The sequence below is a fragment of the Pelodiscus sinensis genome, chromosome 10, assembly GCF_049634645.1.
Source record: "Pelodiscus sinensis isolate JC-2024 chromosome 10, ASM4963464v1, whole genome shotgun sequence".
Taxonomy (NCBI): domain Eukaryota; kingdom Metazoa; phylum Chordata; order Testudines; family Trionychidae; genus Pelodiscus; species Pelodiscus sinensis.
This window is the reverse complement of record NC_134720.1, coordinates 23,477,593-23,496,102: the sequence shown is the minus strand read 5'-3', so window position 1 is coordinate 23,496,102 and position 18,510 is coordinate 23,477,593.

The following is an 18,510-nucleotide window of genomic DNA, read 5'->3' as shown; positions in this document are numbered from 1 at the left end:
ATAAGTCCTATGCTCCTAACAGCTAATGGAGAATGCTGGAAGTCTGGTTTTTTGGAGCACAATGATCTGATTGCTATGGTTGCTGTTGCCATGAAGTTCCAAATAGAGCAGATATGTACTCATAGATAGCCTGTAATTTGTTATAATGGCTATTATATAACTCTGTAGTCACAAGATCATATAATCCTCAAATATTTCTCATGGAATAAATGAAAGAAGCAGAAATCCTAAGTCAAAACTGACAAAGGAAGGCTATTAAGACAACGAAGAGTAATCCTCCTCTTTCCAATCATATAAATCCACAGAAACTACACTTAACTGGGCTTCCATGGGTTCTGAAGGAAGGGAGTATCTTGACAAGCAAGATCCAAAGATGATTCCCTTGATGTCCTATTGAGGTCCTTCTGAGTAAGTTAATACTGATGCTCTCCACCTTAATTTAATGGAATTTTTACATTTTGCCTTCCCTCTTTACTCTCCCTGGAAAGTTAAAGGGAAAGGATAATATCACACTTGCATTGGGGAGGCCTCTGTAGCATGGTTTCCAAGAGAGTCACACTGGTATCATGGCAACTGGAACCAAGTGGAAGGACCGCTGAAGGAATCTGGGCCTCCTGCATCCATCAATGTACCAAGTACATGAGAATTCCATCTAGCTTTTTAGATATCCATGAGCTAGAAAATCAACCATACCAGTCCACATGTTGTGTGGACATGTTTTTTTAATCCCTCTCTACCAAAAATTACCTTAGATAGTAGGACTTTCCACCAAAATTTAACACTCAATTTTTTCAGCAAGAACACATGAACTGACCTATGATGTAAGTTTATAACATACTTTCCATCACATCATCAGTTTACATACACAATACATTATTTAGGTTACTTTTTTATAGGCCTTTATCTTCAACTGAAAGAACATGCCTTAACTCTAGTACTAATGCTCAAAAAAACTACAAAAAAAAAAAAAAAAAAAAAAAAACACCAACCCCCCAGTGATGTTTGGGATATTTCCACATTCTATCCATTGTATGTAAATTGTGATTCCTTCAAATTAGTCTGCTATAATGAGGGGAAGACAATGACAAGCTTAGAGACAATAAGGAAAACTAAATGATAATTGGTTTTCAGTTTAATCCTTATCTCAGCATCTGAGAAACTGTGGTCCTATATATGCCTAGAGTTTTTGTGTGTAAATGAAGTGAAAATTTTCAATGAAGAGCAAATAATGACTTACAGGGTTATTATTTCTGCTCTGAAATAATGTTTTAAAATGATTTACTCTACCAGCTTTACTTTGAAAGACTAAAGAATTAAATATACATATATATTTTAAAATCAATGCTGGGCTTGATTGTGACTTACGTCCAGCTTTGTGTTATGGGCCCACCCTCAGAGGCATTGGAACATAGATATATACCTCTGAGTCACTATTACCTGCTTCCATGGGTTAGGGGAGTAGCTGGAGGAGTGCAGAGGAAAGTCTATAATTTGTTACAAGCCTTTACTAATATAAATCAGGTTACCATTTGCTGCTTAGTGCACCTGAATGTCCAACAAATAAGAGGAGAGAAGCCATTCCCTACACATCTCTTTTGCTGGGGGTACTAAACAAGCATATAGAATCTGCTTACTCACCTAGGTCCAGATATATCCTCCTCAGACTCAAAGGGACAGCTGTGTTAGTCTGTAACTTTAAAAACAACTTTTAAAAATGACAAGTATAACTTTAAAGACAATCAAAAATACTATATATAGTACTTATATAAATATATATGTGTCTCTAAGGTGCCACAGGTCTACTCATCATTTTAAAAGTTATCCTTTCTCAGATTTACTCCACTACATGAGCATGTAGTCCAAATCACACTTTAGCCCATGTTATTTAGAATGACTGATGTCAATTACCCTGATCTCATCTATCATCAACCAGTCTTCCTCTTAGAAACACAGATACTCAATATACAACTTTGACTTTAAAATTGAACTTGTTTGTTGTGACAGAGGAAGCTTGCTGAATTAATGATTTAACACTGAAAAGAAATTGTGTTCCATCCCTCACCTTAAAAGCTTGTCTCCTATAAAAATGAGGAGCGTTTCTCTCAAAAGTACAGCAGTGTCATGGAGCAGATGCTCTTTCCTGCTATACAAGGCCAGGTCAGTGCAAATCTAATGTATATTTTCTGACCTTTTCTAACACTTAGCAGACTGAATACTCATTATTTACCTACATCGTTTTGTGTGTAGGTTGACTACATAGTAAATGTCTCAAACACCCAACAAAGAATGGAATATTTTATACTTGGATCTGGATTTTGTATTTTGGATCTAGACCTTTCCAGAATCTGAGAATCAAAACTGCTGTTCTGGAACACACACCTTTCTATATTTTACCAGCGGGGTTTTTTTAAAAATATATTTTGGGGATTGAAATGAGTCAGGGAACATTTTTATCCCACATTATTAGGTGAACTACTATATCTGTTCCTTTCCTACCCATGGTTCTAGGATAATCCCATGGCGCACATCTAGCATTGTCAAAATCTCCTCTCCTGTGTTCTGGTTCATTAATTTACCAATTATATTCAAATGCGTATACAGGAAACCCCCTTCAGTCTCTAATATTTCCCTCACATTTCCACATCCCACATGCTCGTGTCTGAAAATAATTCTTCCCTGCTTTTGCCAGGCAACACAACAACCCCATTCTACAGAGGTTCTTGACAACTTCCCACAAGTCAAGGAATAGTTCTCTCACCCATCCTGGCTGTAAAGAGCAACACTAACTCCAGGAAGCTCCTTCTCTAACCTCTCATCAGGGAAGACCTAATAACCATAGCAGTTCTCCTTCAGGCCTACCTGTGGAGAAACTTCCTGTTTTCCCCTGGGTCCTTTTCCTATTCTTGCCATAGGTTGACTTTTATACCTTAGAGCTACTCCATGCATGCCTTGCTTTCAGCCTAATGTCACAAAACCAGTGGGAATGAGAAATCCCAGATGTAAAGAGTCTGAAGCTTCTATAACAGGTGTGCACTGGTCACTGGCTGGAGGGAGACCAAACTGCCTCACTACATGGCCTACTGACCATTTAGTAGGTCTGAGGAGCCTGGTCACAGTCTAAGAGCTTCAGGCTTTGGCCTGGCAAAACAACAGTTCAGTACTCTGGCCCTAGCTCAGGGCGAAGTTATCAGCAGTTGTAGGGCTATGGCCAATGTGTTGGCAGAGCATCAGTTCATAGGCCAGGCTCTTGCTCAGGGCAGAGCAAACAAATTAAAGGTTCAGGCCTTCTTCACGCCGAGGAATAGTTCAATGACCTGTCCCTTGCTCAGCGCAGGGTCTGCAAACAGTTAAGGGCTCAAAGCAGGCTGAACAGCAGTTTATAGGGCCATGCCCTGGGCCAGGGCAGGGCAACAGACAAACAATATAGCAGTCCTGTCAGCAGGCTGAGCAGCAGTACACAAAGCCAACAAGCACAGGGGGTTTACCTCAACAGGGGGAAATCTGCCACACAAGGCATGGGGTAGCAGGGGGGGGACGCAGACTCACCCACTCCACTGTATCCCAGCCTAGGGCCCTAACAGTGGCAGTGTAGGCTGCTGCTGGGTCAGTGGGGAGCCTGGCTGCAACACACCGACCAGGTCACTAGGTCAGAATGGATCCTGACCACAATGAGCTGCCAGTTGACCTTCATGTCCTCAGCCAACCCAGTGTCGGCTATCCCTGGGCCACTTCCCAGTTCTACCAAGTGCCTACCTGTCTCAGCCTCTGTTCCTCGGGGTCCACTGAGGATGATGGTGCTCGTAGCGTGTTCATGGGACCTGGGTCCGGATCAGTCAGTGGTCCAGGTGGCATAGACCAATCTTATGGGTGCAGCAGCAGCCTTGGTCATCCAGGCCAGTTTTCAGGACCTAGCAATGACTGTGGTGGTCCTGGCCAGTCTTGTAATCATGGCAGTGGTCTAGATGGCCCAATCCAGTCTCCTGGGCCTGGCAGGGGCTCTAGCAGCCCAGAACAGTTCTCCCTTCTTGGGAGGGGCAGACAGACCTTCCTCCTTGGGAGCCTGGGTAGAGTATCTGACTGTCTTGGATGCTGGCCTCCAAGTGTGCTCTGAGGACCTCCTTTTATATTTTGGATCCCACCTTTCTGCCTCCTGTGGGTGGGCCTGGGTTGCTCCCACCAGGGAGTGTTAGAGAGTGTTTTCCTTTTCAGGTCTGAGGGAGGCTAGGCTGCCTCACTACAAGGTGTTTTGGGTCAACCCTGTGTTAAATGGCCAACAACACTATTACAATTTAATCCAGGTTCTCTGTGTACGTCACCCAAATCGAGATAAAAATTATCTGTCAGAGTTCCTGGATTCTGCACCAGACTGGAAGTTCTGCAGCAGTTTCATTTAAATAAAAAAAAAACCCAGACTTATAATGAGTTAAATATGAATGTAAATGCAATCATTACAGGTGCTATGTATTTTAATATGAAATTCCAGTTTTTATGCAGTCCTAGATTTCCAGTATGCTACAGTTTCTATACTATCACTGTGTAATTGTCAAGGGCAATGTGTGGCCCTGGGGAAAAATTCACTCCAATTCATCTGATGTAGTAGGTTTTACCCATGAAAGCTTATGCCCTAATAAATCTGTTAGTCTCCACTAAGGTGCCACAGGACTCCTCATTGTTTTTTCCTCAGGTAATAAGGCACTCTTTTTTGTATCGTGGGCCTGGACTATTGAGGGTTTTGAAAATAAAACCCAATATATTAAAACAGACCCAATGTTCAGTAGAAAGCCAGTGCAGTGAATGGTACAGTGATGTGTTTCAGTAGATTCATTGACAGTAGTGTGTGCTTCCTAGGAATCCCCAGGAGAAATTTTGGCTTTCTAAGCAAGGGACAAACAAGGGGAAGGTGAACCTACTGACACCATAATTTTTCTGAGGTATTCAAATATCTTAGTTCTTCCCTTGATTGTCCTTTGGGTCAATTCCTAGGTCAACCACAAATCTTCTGAATCTTTCCTACTGCAGTGTAACTCCCTCTACTCTTCCCCTGAGTTATGAAAGGCAGCCTGTAATTTATAGATGTCTTCCAAAACTGCTGCTCTCATGTTTATTTATTAATACTGGTGTTTGGAGAGATGTTCATATGTAGTTTAAGACTTCCCTTGACTGTCCTTCAGGTAAATGTGGATGATGATATGCCCTGTTTATCTGCAGCTGATAGGGAAAACTGCTCAGCAAAAAGTTCTCAATGCTACCTTATTTTTTAATTAGCCAGTTTATTACAACATATACTCTAAGGGACTTATTTTTCATTTGATACATTCATACAGCTCTCTTCATCTCTTATACATGGGGTAAATAAAATACCCTCTGTTTTTGCTCTCTAAAACCTTTGTCTTCATAATCCCTTCACTATCATATAAAGGTTTTTCGTCCATCCAGTAAAGGCACACTTACTCTTTCATACTTTCAGTCACCTTATCTCACCTTGCTCTACATAATCCATAATTCACTCTTCTTGAATAAAGTTCTTAAACAGATCTATGACCAATAAGTTTTCTTGTAAAATATGCAAGGGTCTTGTTTCCTATATCATATCAGGTGCCCCTTCAATTACTTTCATCTTTTTTTAAGCCTAGCTTTTTAAAATGTTAATCTCTTTTGCAGTACTGTACATTATCCCCTCCTGACAATCATTTGGCAGAGGAACTAGTTTTCTCTTCTACTCTGGATATCTTTTAACCAATCTAATCTCTATCAATCTGCACTGAGTGTCAAAATCAAAAGGTTTATTTAAGAATAGCATGCCATGTTTAATCTGTTTTATGAATATTCCATAATACTTTGACAAGAATATGTTGGTCATATTAAATATGATTACTGCTAATGTAGATCTTTTAGACAAAATTAGATTTTGCTTCTGTCCAGATGCTTCTAAGATAGTTATTAGTTTGTGGTGTCACATTTTGGCTACATTAGTGTCATCTGCTTATGAGCTTGCCTATGTGCTGTAGCTACAGCAATTTATCTGACAGTTAAGCTGTCAGGCTCATGTAACATTTTATCCTAACAAACACCATTGCAATCTATCAAATTAGGCATTGTCCTCACCATTGTAATGTAGCAATGATTTGACCACTGAATATTTTGATGAGTTTTCCAACCTTGAAGTTCTAGAAATTCAGGTTATAAAATTTAATAGCTTCTTCAAAAGAAAGCCAGTTATTTCACAAAATAATTTCAAATGATGAATGTATGATAAATCTACATTTGCAAAGCAATATAGTGAATAAAATGGGCTTGTTTACTATAATACCTTAACAGGTAATTAATATTCTATTCTGAGATACATAAATCCCATTATCAGCTGTAGTTTCTACATGCTCATAGAGAAGAGACTCTACAACCTCTTGTCTACTTATATTTCCTCTCTTTTTCCACATGGACTACCAAATGACTGAAAATATCTTTGGTGAACTCTATTTACTAGTTTGATCTCATAAAAATATAATGCTGAAAACCTTAAAGGTTAGCTTTAATACATTTTTGACCAGAATGTCTTCAGATATCAACTGAGCAATGTTATTGCCCTTAAATTATAGTAATACATGGCAATATGAACTCTTATGGTATGCTTCTGATAATATGTCTTTAAAAACAATGTCCTTTAGGGTCCAATGGACCATGAAATAGTTTCTGCAAAGGTACCAGTGGTGCCAGTGCTGAGACAAACATTCATTTTGGCTGGCAGCTCTAAGAACTGAGGAAGAAATGAAGCACATTTATTATGTACTGATGTATTTGGACTAGATAATCCTTTTCAGTTGGAGGCACTATAAAGGCAAGTACAGATTACTGTATGGGAACTAGTAGAAATAAAATTCAGATGAGCCGTAACAGTTGTGCTTCCAATTTCACAGCTGGATAATTTGCTTTATAAACTTCTATTTAAAAAAAAGTTTACTTTCCCATACTTCACTGCCAGTAAAACAATTTGAAAGAGAGCAAGTTGGAGACACTATGCAGCTGGGGGACAGAATGGTTCAGCTTCCTTCTGTGTCCCACACATGCTGGGTTTGGCATTGGTGGCATCCCACAGAGAGAGGACTTCTATCATCCTTGCTGGAGAAGGAGGAGAGAGATGGTGGAGGTGTTTTTGAGTGGCAGATGCCACTTGCTGGAGAGAGGGCTGCTGTGTTCCTATCCCCTTCCTTCCCCCAGCAGGTTTCCATGTGCAGGATCAGTCTCCTCCGCATCATCACACTTGACTAGGAGCAAATGCTACCCGAGTGCAGGCATGACCCTGTGCCATGTGCAGCATTACTGTGTAGTTGCATGACCACAGACTCCTTAGTGGTGGCTTGTCATAGGAAGTTGTCCCACCATGGAGGCTAGAGTAAGGCAGGGCTCTCCAGGAACCTTGTGAGAAGGACAGAGGGGTTCCTGTTTGGAAGCCTCATGGGGCTGAGTGCTCCAGATTGCCATGCTATGTGCACAGGCCATTGAGCAACCCCACAGGCAGCATAGGCCAAGCAAGAGAGCACAGCCCCTTGCAGCCCATTCACTGCCCCGTGCATGTATAGGGAAAGATATGGAACTTCTCTGGGTTCATCTGAAACCTGGGAGACATCCTGGGAGGAAGCGAGGCACTTGCTCCCTGGTGAGGAGCAGCTCCTGGCCACCATGGTCGCTTGGCATGGCCTCCTCCTCCTCCACCTCTTCTGCAACCCCATCCTTGTGGAGGCTAATGCCCGTCATGTCCTGGCTAGACTTGATGACAATGGAGGGAAGGTGACCAGCCCCTCTCTCAGGTTGGCATTGAGCTGTTTGTAGTAGCAGCACATGTGCAGTTGCACCCTGAAGTGTCCACTCTGCTCCCTGGCCTTGTTGTAGGCCTGCCAGAGCTCTTATCTTCATTTGGACCTGATTGAGGGTCTGTGTATGGCCTTTTTTGGTCAGGCTGGCAGCCATCCAGCCATAAACATTGGCATTACTCTTTCTGACATGGAGATCCTGGAGGTTGGACTCCTCACCCCAGACCTTAATGAGATCAGGGATCTCCATATCAGTCCAGGTCAGCTCGCTCCTGCGTCCCTGCCCAGTGGTAGCCAAGAGTGCTGCAGGAGTGTTGGCAGCCAGGGGAGGCTCTGAGGGAGCCTATTTTAGCTCTATTTTTTCCTGTTGTATGGTAGAGTGCTTGCCAAGCTGGCCCAAACTCTTCTTTTGCAGCCTGCTGCTTTAATCTCCACAGAAGGGGAGCAGTGGAGCTGGCAGGTGTTGCCAAAGCAGCCGCAAGTCCAGCTGTGAGAGGCCTCTAGAGGCCAATTACAGTAAAACGCCAATAGTCCGGCATCCAATAGTCCAGCACTCCTGTTAGTCCGGCATCAAAATGGCAAGAGCCTAGTGAGTGAGCTTCGGCAAAAAATGAGTCACAAGGTAACAGTGGCAGCAGCTGAACTGAGCAAAAAGGGTAAAAAAGGCTTAAAAAAACTAAAACATTACAGTATACTGTATACAGTATGTACAATAAAAAGGGTTAAGAACACTTTATATACAGTATATAATGTATACAGTATATATGTAACCAGTTTATAGTACCTCCTGATAGTCCGGCATATCTGATAATCCGGCACCACCTAGGTCCCAGAGGTTCTGGATTATCGGAAGTCTACTGTATTTTGAATTGGCAGCACAGGAGCTAATAACAAAATAACCCCTGAAATAATTTCAAAATAAACATTACTCACCAAGGAAAGCAGGAGTACAGATTTTGAAATAACCAGCCCATTATTTTGAAATAACAGGCTTGGTAGTGTGGACACTCCATTTGTTATTTTGAAATAACTCCCTAGTGTAGGCGAGGGCTTAGAGAAGTATCTCTCAACCTTTCAAAACGACTGTACCCCTTTCAGGTGTATGAACTGTCTTGGGCACCTCACTTAAACTACGGGTGTGCAAATCCAAAAGTGATACAGCACACAACTACTGACAAATTGCTGAGTTTTTCATTTTTACTATAAAATTATTAAATACATCAACTCCAATATAAATAGGATACTTACCTTGCAGTGTATAGAAAATAGAAAAACAAACAAGACTTTGTATGCAATTTTAGTGGGTACTGACTTTGCTAATGTTTTTTTAAGTAGCCTGTTGTAAAATCAGGCAACTATCTAGATGAATTGATGCACCCGCTGGAAGATCTTTGCACGCCACCAGGAATACAAATATCCCTCATGAGGAAATACTGAATGAGATACAGGATCATGCACATGGTACATTAAACTTGAGTATTTTCAAGCACTTGATGATGGATATGCATCATTCTCACCATTTTGCAAGTGAGAGTGTTGAGGAAGAGGGTTTTTGTGACTTTCCTGTGGTCATATAACAAACTTGAAGACAGATGTGGGAAAATAATTTCAGTCTCTTGAACAGAGTACGACTGGAGAATTATTATCCATTTAAGCATGCATTAAAGATGTTAAGTAGCTGGTAATTCACTACTTGAATAGCTGATGCATTTTGCATTGACTATTCTATTAGTCGATAGGGCACCTTCACCTTTGAAGTGTATCAGCAACCCTATCTGATCCCAAGCTCCACGCAGCACTGATGCTTGGAAACACTGCATGCAGCCTATGGACACCTCAGTTGACCCCAGGAATGGCCCAGGCTTCAAGTGGCGCTGCTGCTTTGAAGTACCCCTTCTTCTCTCTCCCACTTGCGGCCTCTGATAGAGTCAGCAAGGGGGTGGGGGAGTGACTAGTCGACTAGTCCACTAGGCCTTCACATCATTAGCATGCATTATCAGATCTATATTCAAGACTGAGGAAATACAGAAGAGAAGTCAGTGCATCTAGTTTATAGATAAATAGCAGAAAATTAACAAGTGAAAATGTTCTGTTTCGTTTAATTTTTGTCTCTGTACTCCTTTTTAGAATTAATTGTGGCAAAATCCCAACACAGTAAAAACTGACAATATGGAGATAGCATAATGTATATTGAATTTAATATCATAGAATCATAGAATTATAGAATCATAGAGCTGGAAGAGACCTCAGGAGGTTATCTAGTCCAGCTCCCTGCCAAGGCAGGACCAATTCCAACTAAATCAACCCAGCCAGGGCTTTGTCAAGCTGAGACTTAAAAACCTCTAGGGATGGAAATTCTACCACCTCCCTAGGTAACCCATTCCAGTACTTCACCACCCACCTAGTGAAATAGGTTTTCCTAATATCCAACCTAGACCTCCCCCACTGTAACTTGAAACCATTGCTCCTTGTTCTGTCATCTGTCACTACTGAGAACAGCCTCTCTCCATCTTCTTTGGAACCTCTCTTCAGGAAGTTGAAGGCTGCTATCAAATCCCCCCTCACTTTTCCCTTCTGCAGACTAAACAAACCCAAATCCCTCAGTCTCTCCTCAGAGGTCATGTGTTCCAGCCCCCTAATCATTTTGGTCACCCTCAGCTGGATGCTCTCCAATGCATTCACATCCTTTCTATAGTGGGGGCGGGGAGAGGGGGAAGAAGGAGCAGAACTGGACACAATACTCCAGATGTGGCCTCACCAGAGACAAATAAAGAGGAAAAATCACTTCTCTAGATCTGCTGGCAATGCTCCTCCTAATGCAACCTAATATGCCATTAGCCTTCTTTGCTACAAGGGCACACTATAATCCCCAGGTTCTTTTCTGCAGAACTGCTACTTAGCCTTTCGGTCCCCAGCCTGTAACAATGCTTAGTCTTCCATCCCAAGTGCAAGACTCTATATTTGTCCTTGTTGAACCTCCTCAGATTTCTTTTGGCCCAATCTTCTAATCTGTCTAGGTCACTCTGGACCCTATCCGTGCCCTCTAGCGTATCTACCTCTCCTCTTAGGTTAGTGTCATCTGCAAACTTGCTGAGGGTGCAATCCATCCCCTCATCCAGGTCATTAATAAAGATGTTGAACAAAACCAGCCCTAGAACCGATCCTTGGGGCACTCTGCTAGAAACCGACCACCAACCTGACATTGAGCTGTTGATCACTGCCCATTGGGCCCTCCGGTCTAGCCAGCTTTCTATCCATTTTACAGTCCATTTATCCAATCCATACTCCCTTAACTTACTGGCAAGAATATTGTGGGAGACCGTATCAAAAGCTTTGCTGAAGTCAAGGTATAGCACATCCACTGACTTTCCCATATCTGAGCCAGTTACCTTATTATAGAAACTAATCAGATTGGTCAGGCATGACTTGCCCTTCATGAATACATGTTGCCTATTCCTGATCACTTTCCCCTCTTCCAAGTGCTTCAAAATGGATTCCTTAAGGATCCCCTCCATTATTTTTCTGGGGACTGAGGTAAGGCTGACTGGTCTGTAGTTCCCTGGATTGCCTTTCTTCCCCTTTTTAAAGATGGGCACTACATTTGCCTTTTTCCAATCATCTCTCCCGATCTCCACGAGTTTTCAAAGATAATGGCCAAAGGCTCCGCAATGACATTTGCCAACTCCCTCAGTACCTTGGATGCATTAAATCCGGATCCATGGATTTGTGTATGTTTAGCTTTTCTAAATAGTTCCTACCTTGTTTTTTTCCCACCAATGACTGTCCACCTTCTTCCTATACTGCGTTGCCTAGAGCATTTGTCTGGGAGCTGACCTTGTCCGTGAAGACAGAGGCAAAGAAAACACTGAGTACTTCAGCTTTCCCCACGTCATCTGTCACTAGGTTACCTCCTTCATCCAGTAGGAGCCTCACATCCTCTCAGATCACCCTCTTATTGCTAAAATGCCTGTAAAAACCTCTCTTGTTATCCTTCACATCCCTTGCTAGCTGCAATTCTAATTGTGCCTTTGCCTTCCTGATAACTCCCCGGCATTCTCGAGCAATATATTTATACTCCTCCCTAGTCATCTGTCCAAGTTTCCACTTCTTGTAAGCTTCCTTTTTGTGTTTAAGCTCACCAAGGATGTCCCCAGTAAGCCAATCTGGTCACCTACCATATTCTCTTTTCTTGCTGCGCATTGTGATGGTTTCTTCCTATGCCTTTAATAAGACTTCTTTAAAATACTGCCAGCTTTCCTGGACTCAGATAAGCATCCCAGGGACTCCTGCCCATCAGTTCTCTGAGGGAGTGAAAATCTGCTTTTCTGAAGTCAGGGTGTATATTTTGCTGCAGTCCACAAGCTCTGGTTTTGAGTATTTGTTTTTATATTTAATTCTCCATTTTTAAGCAGAAATTAAGTTGCCTCAGAATTCAGAATTGTTGCTTTAGAATGCCACAAGACACAGGGATTTTGCCACGGAATGAAAGCCCGATTTATTATGACATTCAATGTTCTTTGGCCATGTTTTGTGAAAATAATAGGAGGGTTAGTGCTAGTCACCTGCTATGTTCATACGCTTGTGACAAATGAAAGCACAAGCAATATATTTCATGGTGCCCGATCCTCTGATGTTGTAAATTGGTGTAGGCCCACTGATCTCAATATAGTGGTATACTGATTTACAATAGTTAATTATAAATTCGGTATATGCCATTAATTTGCAATAAACATCATACATTAGCTCAAAGATACAAAGAACAACACTCACAAATTATCAAGATAAATCTAATATTCTGAATATGTTTAAAAACATAACTTATTGAATGGGTCATTGCTCATTCTATATATAGTTTTTTGATGTTCTGACAGATATGAACAAAATTATTCACCTATAAACAAATCATGCTTTTTAACACATTATGAATAAAGGTAATAAGTGTTTCCCCCCTCAGTTTATTTAACAATGATATAATTCTCTGTATGAGAACATAAATGAATAAAAACAAGAGGGGATTGCATAATTTGGTAACTTGAGGCAGGCTTCTGCAAAATGAAAAGCATGTCATTTTCTAGTTCTTCTGTTGAGGCATGCCACAGATTACAAGGCATGTCTCATGTGAAAAGCGCATTCGTGAGATATGTTTCACTCCATTCGAATACAAGTCAAAAAATGCTGTGAAACTTAACTACACATTGTTCCAACACATAATCTATGTATTACTAGATATCTGACATTATGTGCTCTGGAACTGCAATAATATGACATAAGATATGAGAAATGGGAGCAATTTTTACACACGAGCTAATATTTTGGAGCATAGAACTAGAATATCCTTGATAAAATAGAAAATTGATTTGAAATCAATAAAATACAACACTTAGGAAGGAAAAAAAACAAAAGCACAGCTATAAAATGAGGAATAATTGGCTACATAGCTGAAAAAATTCTAGGGGTTAGGGTATGTCTACACTACAAAGTTAATTCGAACTAAGAGCCATTCATTTGAATTAACTTTAATAGTGGCTATACATGCACTTAATTTGAACTAGGTAAACCTCATTCTACAAGGAGTAACACCTAGTTCAAATTAAGTAGGTCGAATTAAGGTCTGTGTAGCCACTTAATTCGAACTAGCTGGAGGCTAGCCCTTCCCAGGTTGCCCTGGTGGCCACTCTGGCCAAACCAGGGAAACTCTTCTGTCCCCCTCCCAGCCCCAGAGCCCTTAAAGGGGCACGGTCTGACTACGGTGCTTGTGTCTGTTGCAAGCCTGTCAGCATCCAGCCAGCAGACCCTGCACCTGGCACAAGATGAGCCAGCCACCCGCTGCCACCCAGCTCTCCACCTCTTCCCAGGACCAGGCTGGCAGCTCCCAGGAGGCTGCCCAGGGCTGCAAAAGGCGGGCACCCACCTGGTCTAGTGCAGAGATCGTGGACCTCATCGAGGTTTGGGGGGAGGCCTCCAACATCCACGATCTTCACACTAGGCAGGAAGGCGGCCGTCTACAGCCGCATTGCTGCCAGCCTGGCCACCAGAGGCCACATGCAGACCCAGGAGCAGGTCCGCTACAAAATTAAGGACCTGTGGCAGGCCTACTCCAGGGCCTCCCAACCAGGGGCCAACCCAGAGGCCTGCCCTCACTTTGAGGCCTTGGACTGTATCCTGGGGGCTCATGCAGTCCATACCCCCTGGGTGGTGGTCGACTCCGGGGCAGAAACGGAGGAAGTGGAGGACGCCAAAAGCCAGGAGCTGAAGGAGCCTGCAGGGAGCCCGCCCAGGACCCAGGACCCCCGAGTCATCCCACAGAGCACATCTGCTGTGTTGTCTGAGGCCGGGGAGGGCTCCACATGTGAGTGCCATCATGCTCTCCTTATGTGTATTGGGGGAGGGAGGTGGAGAGGGAGCCCAGGGACCGTGCGCCTGGGTCTTGCCCAGCATGGAGCAGCAGCTGGGTGTCATTCAGGGGCCCTGGCCCATTCTGCACATGCCGACCTCGCCTTGCAGAGCAGGGCTGGGTTTCACCCACTGTGTCCCAGGGAGAATTGACCAGTGCTTTTGTTTCACCACAACTGGAGCAGCAGCTGGGTGTCATGCAGAGACCTCGGCAAGGTCGAGGCAGGTCAGGAGGCACCAGAATCAGGCATTCAGTTGGCTGAAGGCCCCCTCGACCATGTTGCGGGCCCTGTTGAGCCTGGCATTGAAGGCCTGCCCGGAGGGGTTGAGGTGTCCAGTGTAGGGTTTCCTCAGCCAGGACTGTAGGGAGTAGGCTGCATCCCCCACCAGGCAGACGGGCATGTCCATGTCCCTGACCCTGATGTGGTGGTCGGGGAAGAAGGTCCTGGCGTACAGCCTCCGGCACACGGAGGAGTTGCGGAACATCCTGGAGTCGTGTGCCTTGTGGGACCAGCCCACATTAATGTCTGTGAACTGGCCCCGGTGGTCAGATATGGCCTGCAGGAGCACGGAGAGGTACCCCTTGTGGTTGATGTACTGGGAGGCCTGATGTTCCGGGGCACGGATGGGGATGTGCATCCCATTGATGGCCCCCGCAATTGGGGAAGCCAAGGGCGCAGAACCCCTGGATGACTGCATCTGGGTCGGTGAGGTGGACCACCTTGTGGAGCCTTGAGCACCTGCAGAGAGAGACACCAAACCGCGAATCACTGGGGTGCCTGGGTGGCTGGGAGTGTTCATTTCCTGGCACTACCTCGTGCCCCACTCCCAGAAGCAACCCCCGCTGCAATCCTAGCCACCATGGGCGGAGTGTAGTACGTCCAGTACAGACCGAACCCTCCCATGCGGGGCACTTTCGCCTCCTCCCACCCTGTTTTCCCTGGGGCCGCCCATCCCCTCCTTGCAGCCCCCCTCTGCCCCGTACCTGCATGAGCTCTTCTTTGACGGTGGATTTCCCCACACCGAACTGGTTCCCAACAGATCAGTAGCTGTCCGGCGTGGAGAACTTCCACAGGGCGATGACCACATGCTTCTGGAGGGGGATGGCGGGCCTCATGCGAGTGTCCCAGCACCGCAGAGCAGGGGCAAGCCACTCGCAGAGCTCCAGGAAAGTGTCCTTCTACATCCTGAAGTTCTGGGTACACTGTTGGTCTCCCTAGCACTCCAGGATGATGTGGTCCCACCAGTCGCTGCTGGTGTCCAGACGCCAGATGTGGCTGGGCACGCTGGCATCAGGGCACTGCTGCGGCTCCTCCATGGCCCCCAGGGAGGCCAGGAGGAGGGGCGGGGGGCTGATGTGCACCAGATGGCGCCAGGGCTGCATTATAACTTTCGTAGGCCCTAGGCACTTTTGCCTTCGTGGGCTCCTCCCATCATAATAATGTCAATATTAAAAATTATTTTTGATATAACTTTAAATACTTCAACATTTTTGGGGGGGCAAAATTTAATAGATTTCCGTGGGCCCTAAAAGTTTAATTTTTTTCTGATGTGAGAAAAAAATTAAAACATTTTCTTCGACCATAAAAGTTCATTTTTTCCCTCTGATTTTAAAAGAAATTAAAACATTTTCATGGGCCCCTAAAAGTATCGTGGGCCCTAGGCACTGTGCCTACTGTACCTAATGGATAAGTCGGCCCTGGATGGCACCAAGCAGCCTCCAGCCACTGTTGGCAGACTTGCATCAGCAAGTCCAAAAACTGGAGCAGAATGCCCAGGGCGAGTGTAGCCAGCCAGGAACCCCCCTTGTAACATCCATTTTTGCTTGCCTGGATATGCAGGCTGTGTGACCGTGAATGGCTGTAAACAGAGATATGCCAATTGCTGACCAAGAGGCTGCCGAGGAGTGCCCTTGAGTGAAACCCATATTGATACGAACACACAGCCGTCCACGGGGGGAGGAATCTCTCACCCAGTAAAAAAATGTCTAGTACACACAATTTAGTTATCTCTCTTGCAAGTGTAAATTAACTTGAAACTTGCGTGTAAGAACTGGCGCCACAAAACGGACCAGTACAATTTGGCCTCTAAGATAAGAAAGAGGATACGGGCCCCCAGGGGTATAAAGATGGGTCCAGCAGCACATTTACTCTGATTGTCAATCTACCATCTATCTGCTGGTTGGGTTAGGTGTTTGACCTCCTGAGGTTCTACGGGGAAGCCCACCTCGTATTCGTCTTTCCTAGGAATTGAGGGACCAGCCCTGGCTTGACCCACTGGAGTTGAGAGGCACAGAAGGGGGTAAAAATTGTACCTGGATGTGGTCCTTTGTCTTAAGTGTACACATAGACTTAGAGCTCTTTAAAGATTAAGCTGTCACTTGGTACCATTATTTCTATTTCCTATCTTTATTTTCTTTGTAACCATTTTTAAGATCTGTATTTGCTAGCAGTTAAGAAATAGAGCAATAGTCATTGTAACCATATGCTTTTATAAGTCTTTTTAATAAACCTGTAACTGTTTAAGTTTTAACCTGACTCCTTCAGTTGCTATAATGGAACCAAGCACAATTTAAAAGAACTTCAGCCGGTCATAAGGGACAGGTATAGGAAGGGCTTGGGCGTTTGTATCGTGCCACTCCCAGGTGATAGATCCATTGGGGCATCTCTCAGTCTTCCCTAGACTGCCCGCTGCGAAGGGATCCTGTATCCTAGCAGCTAAAATCTGAGATGTAATAAGCTCTTCCTATAAACAGGGGCGTCTGTCAGCTTGTTGGCTGCCCTCTGCGACGGGACCCCGGTCCTAGCAGTAAAGTCATGGACGTTAAACCCTTTTCTCGGTAACATACACACACACACACTGCCCTGACCATCGTCTGACAGCGAGCTCTGGCTCCATGGTGCAAACTGCAGCAGTGTCCCCAGCGGGAAACAATGACACAGGCAGGCAGAGAGGAAAACGCTTTGCTGTCCCTCGGTGAGGTAGGCAAGCAAGCGAAAAAGCTGAGAACCGGCTGTTCAGGGGGGTCCCTTTAAGCACGAGCCTCAGATAGCCTCAGACAGCAGCCACACAAAGCAACTACTGACTTGATGCCCTGCTGGAAATGGTTTCAGGTGCCCTTAAATGCGACCCAGTATCCAATCAGTGTGGACGTGCTATTTTGAATTAGCAAAATGCTAATTCGAATTAGTTTTTGGGTCTAGAGGCATTATTTTGAATTAGCTTATTTTGAATTAACTAATTCGAAATAAGTTAGTTCAAATTAGCGCTGTAGTATAGACATACCCTTACAGTAGAACACAAATTGAATAAGTGTACAGTGCAATGCAGTTGCAAAAAAAAAAAAAAGACTAAAATTCTCATGTGTATTAACAGGAATGTTGTAAGACATGGAAGATAATTGGGCAATCTGCTTTGCACAGGGGAGGCTTCTATGTCTAATTCTGGATGCCAGACTTTAGAAAAGATGTGGACAAACTGGAGAGCGCCCAAAAGACAGCAAACAAAAATAAAGGTTAAGAAAGCCTCATCTATTAGGAAAGGTTCAAAAGAAATTTGTGTATGTTTAGTCTTGTGAGAAGATGACTGAGGGATGATTTGATAACAATCTTTAAGGCTGATACAAAGTAAACAGATGGTTAACTGCTCTTCATGTCCAGTAAAGGTAGGATAAGAAGTAATGGACCTGAAGGAACAGAGATTTAGGTTAGCTATTAGAAAAAACCCTCTCTAGCTGTAAAGGTAGTTAAGTTCTGGAATAGATCTCCAAAGAAGGTTGTGGAATTCCTGTCACTGGGAGGTTTTCAAGAACAGGATGGACAAACACTTGTCAGGGCTGATCAGGCCTGTCCAGAAGAGATGGAGATAAAGGGGACACTCCACATCCTGGATATTTGAAGAAGCCTGGGGCTCACTGCTGCTTCTGCGATTGTGCCAGCAGCGATGGTTGGAGCTTCAGGCCCTTTAAAGCACTGCCAGAGTGTCAGGCCGCATGCTCTGTGTGGCTCTGCAGGCTTGGAGGGGAGGAGTGGCACCGCACTCCAGGTGGTGTGGAGGGCTGGCTGCCCTTTCTGCCCAAGGCCTCATCCCTTCCAGGAGCACAGAGCCCCTTCACACACACACCATGCCCAGGGGAGGCTGTCAGTGCCCTAGGGGCTGATTTAAGTTTACTTACCAAAAAACCTCCCCTTTTATTTACATTTTAATAAACAGTGTTGTTAATTGCTTTAATAGTCAATTATTATAGACTTACAGAACCTAAATAATGCTGATAATTACAGCCCTGATCCTACGCACGCCCTCATCTTTA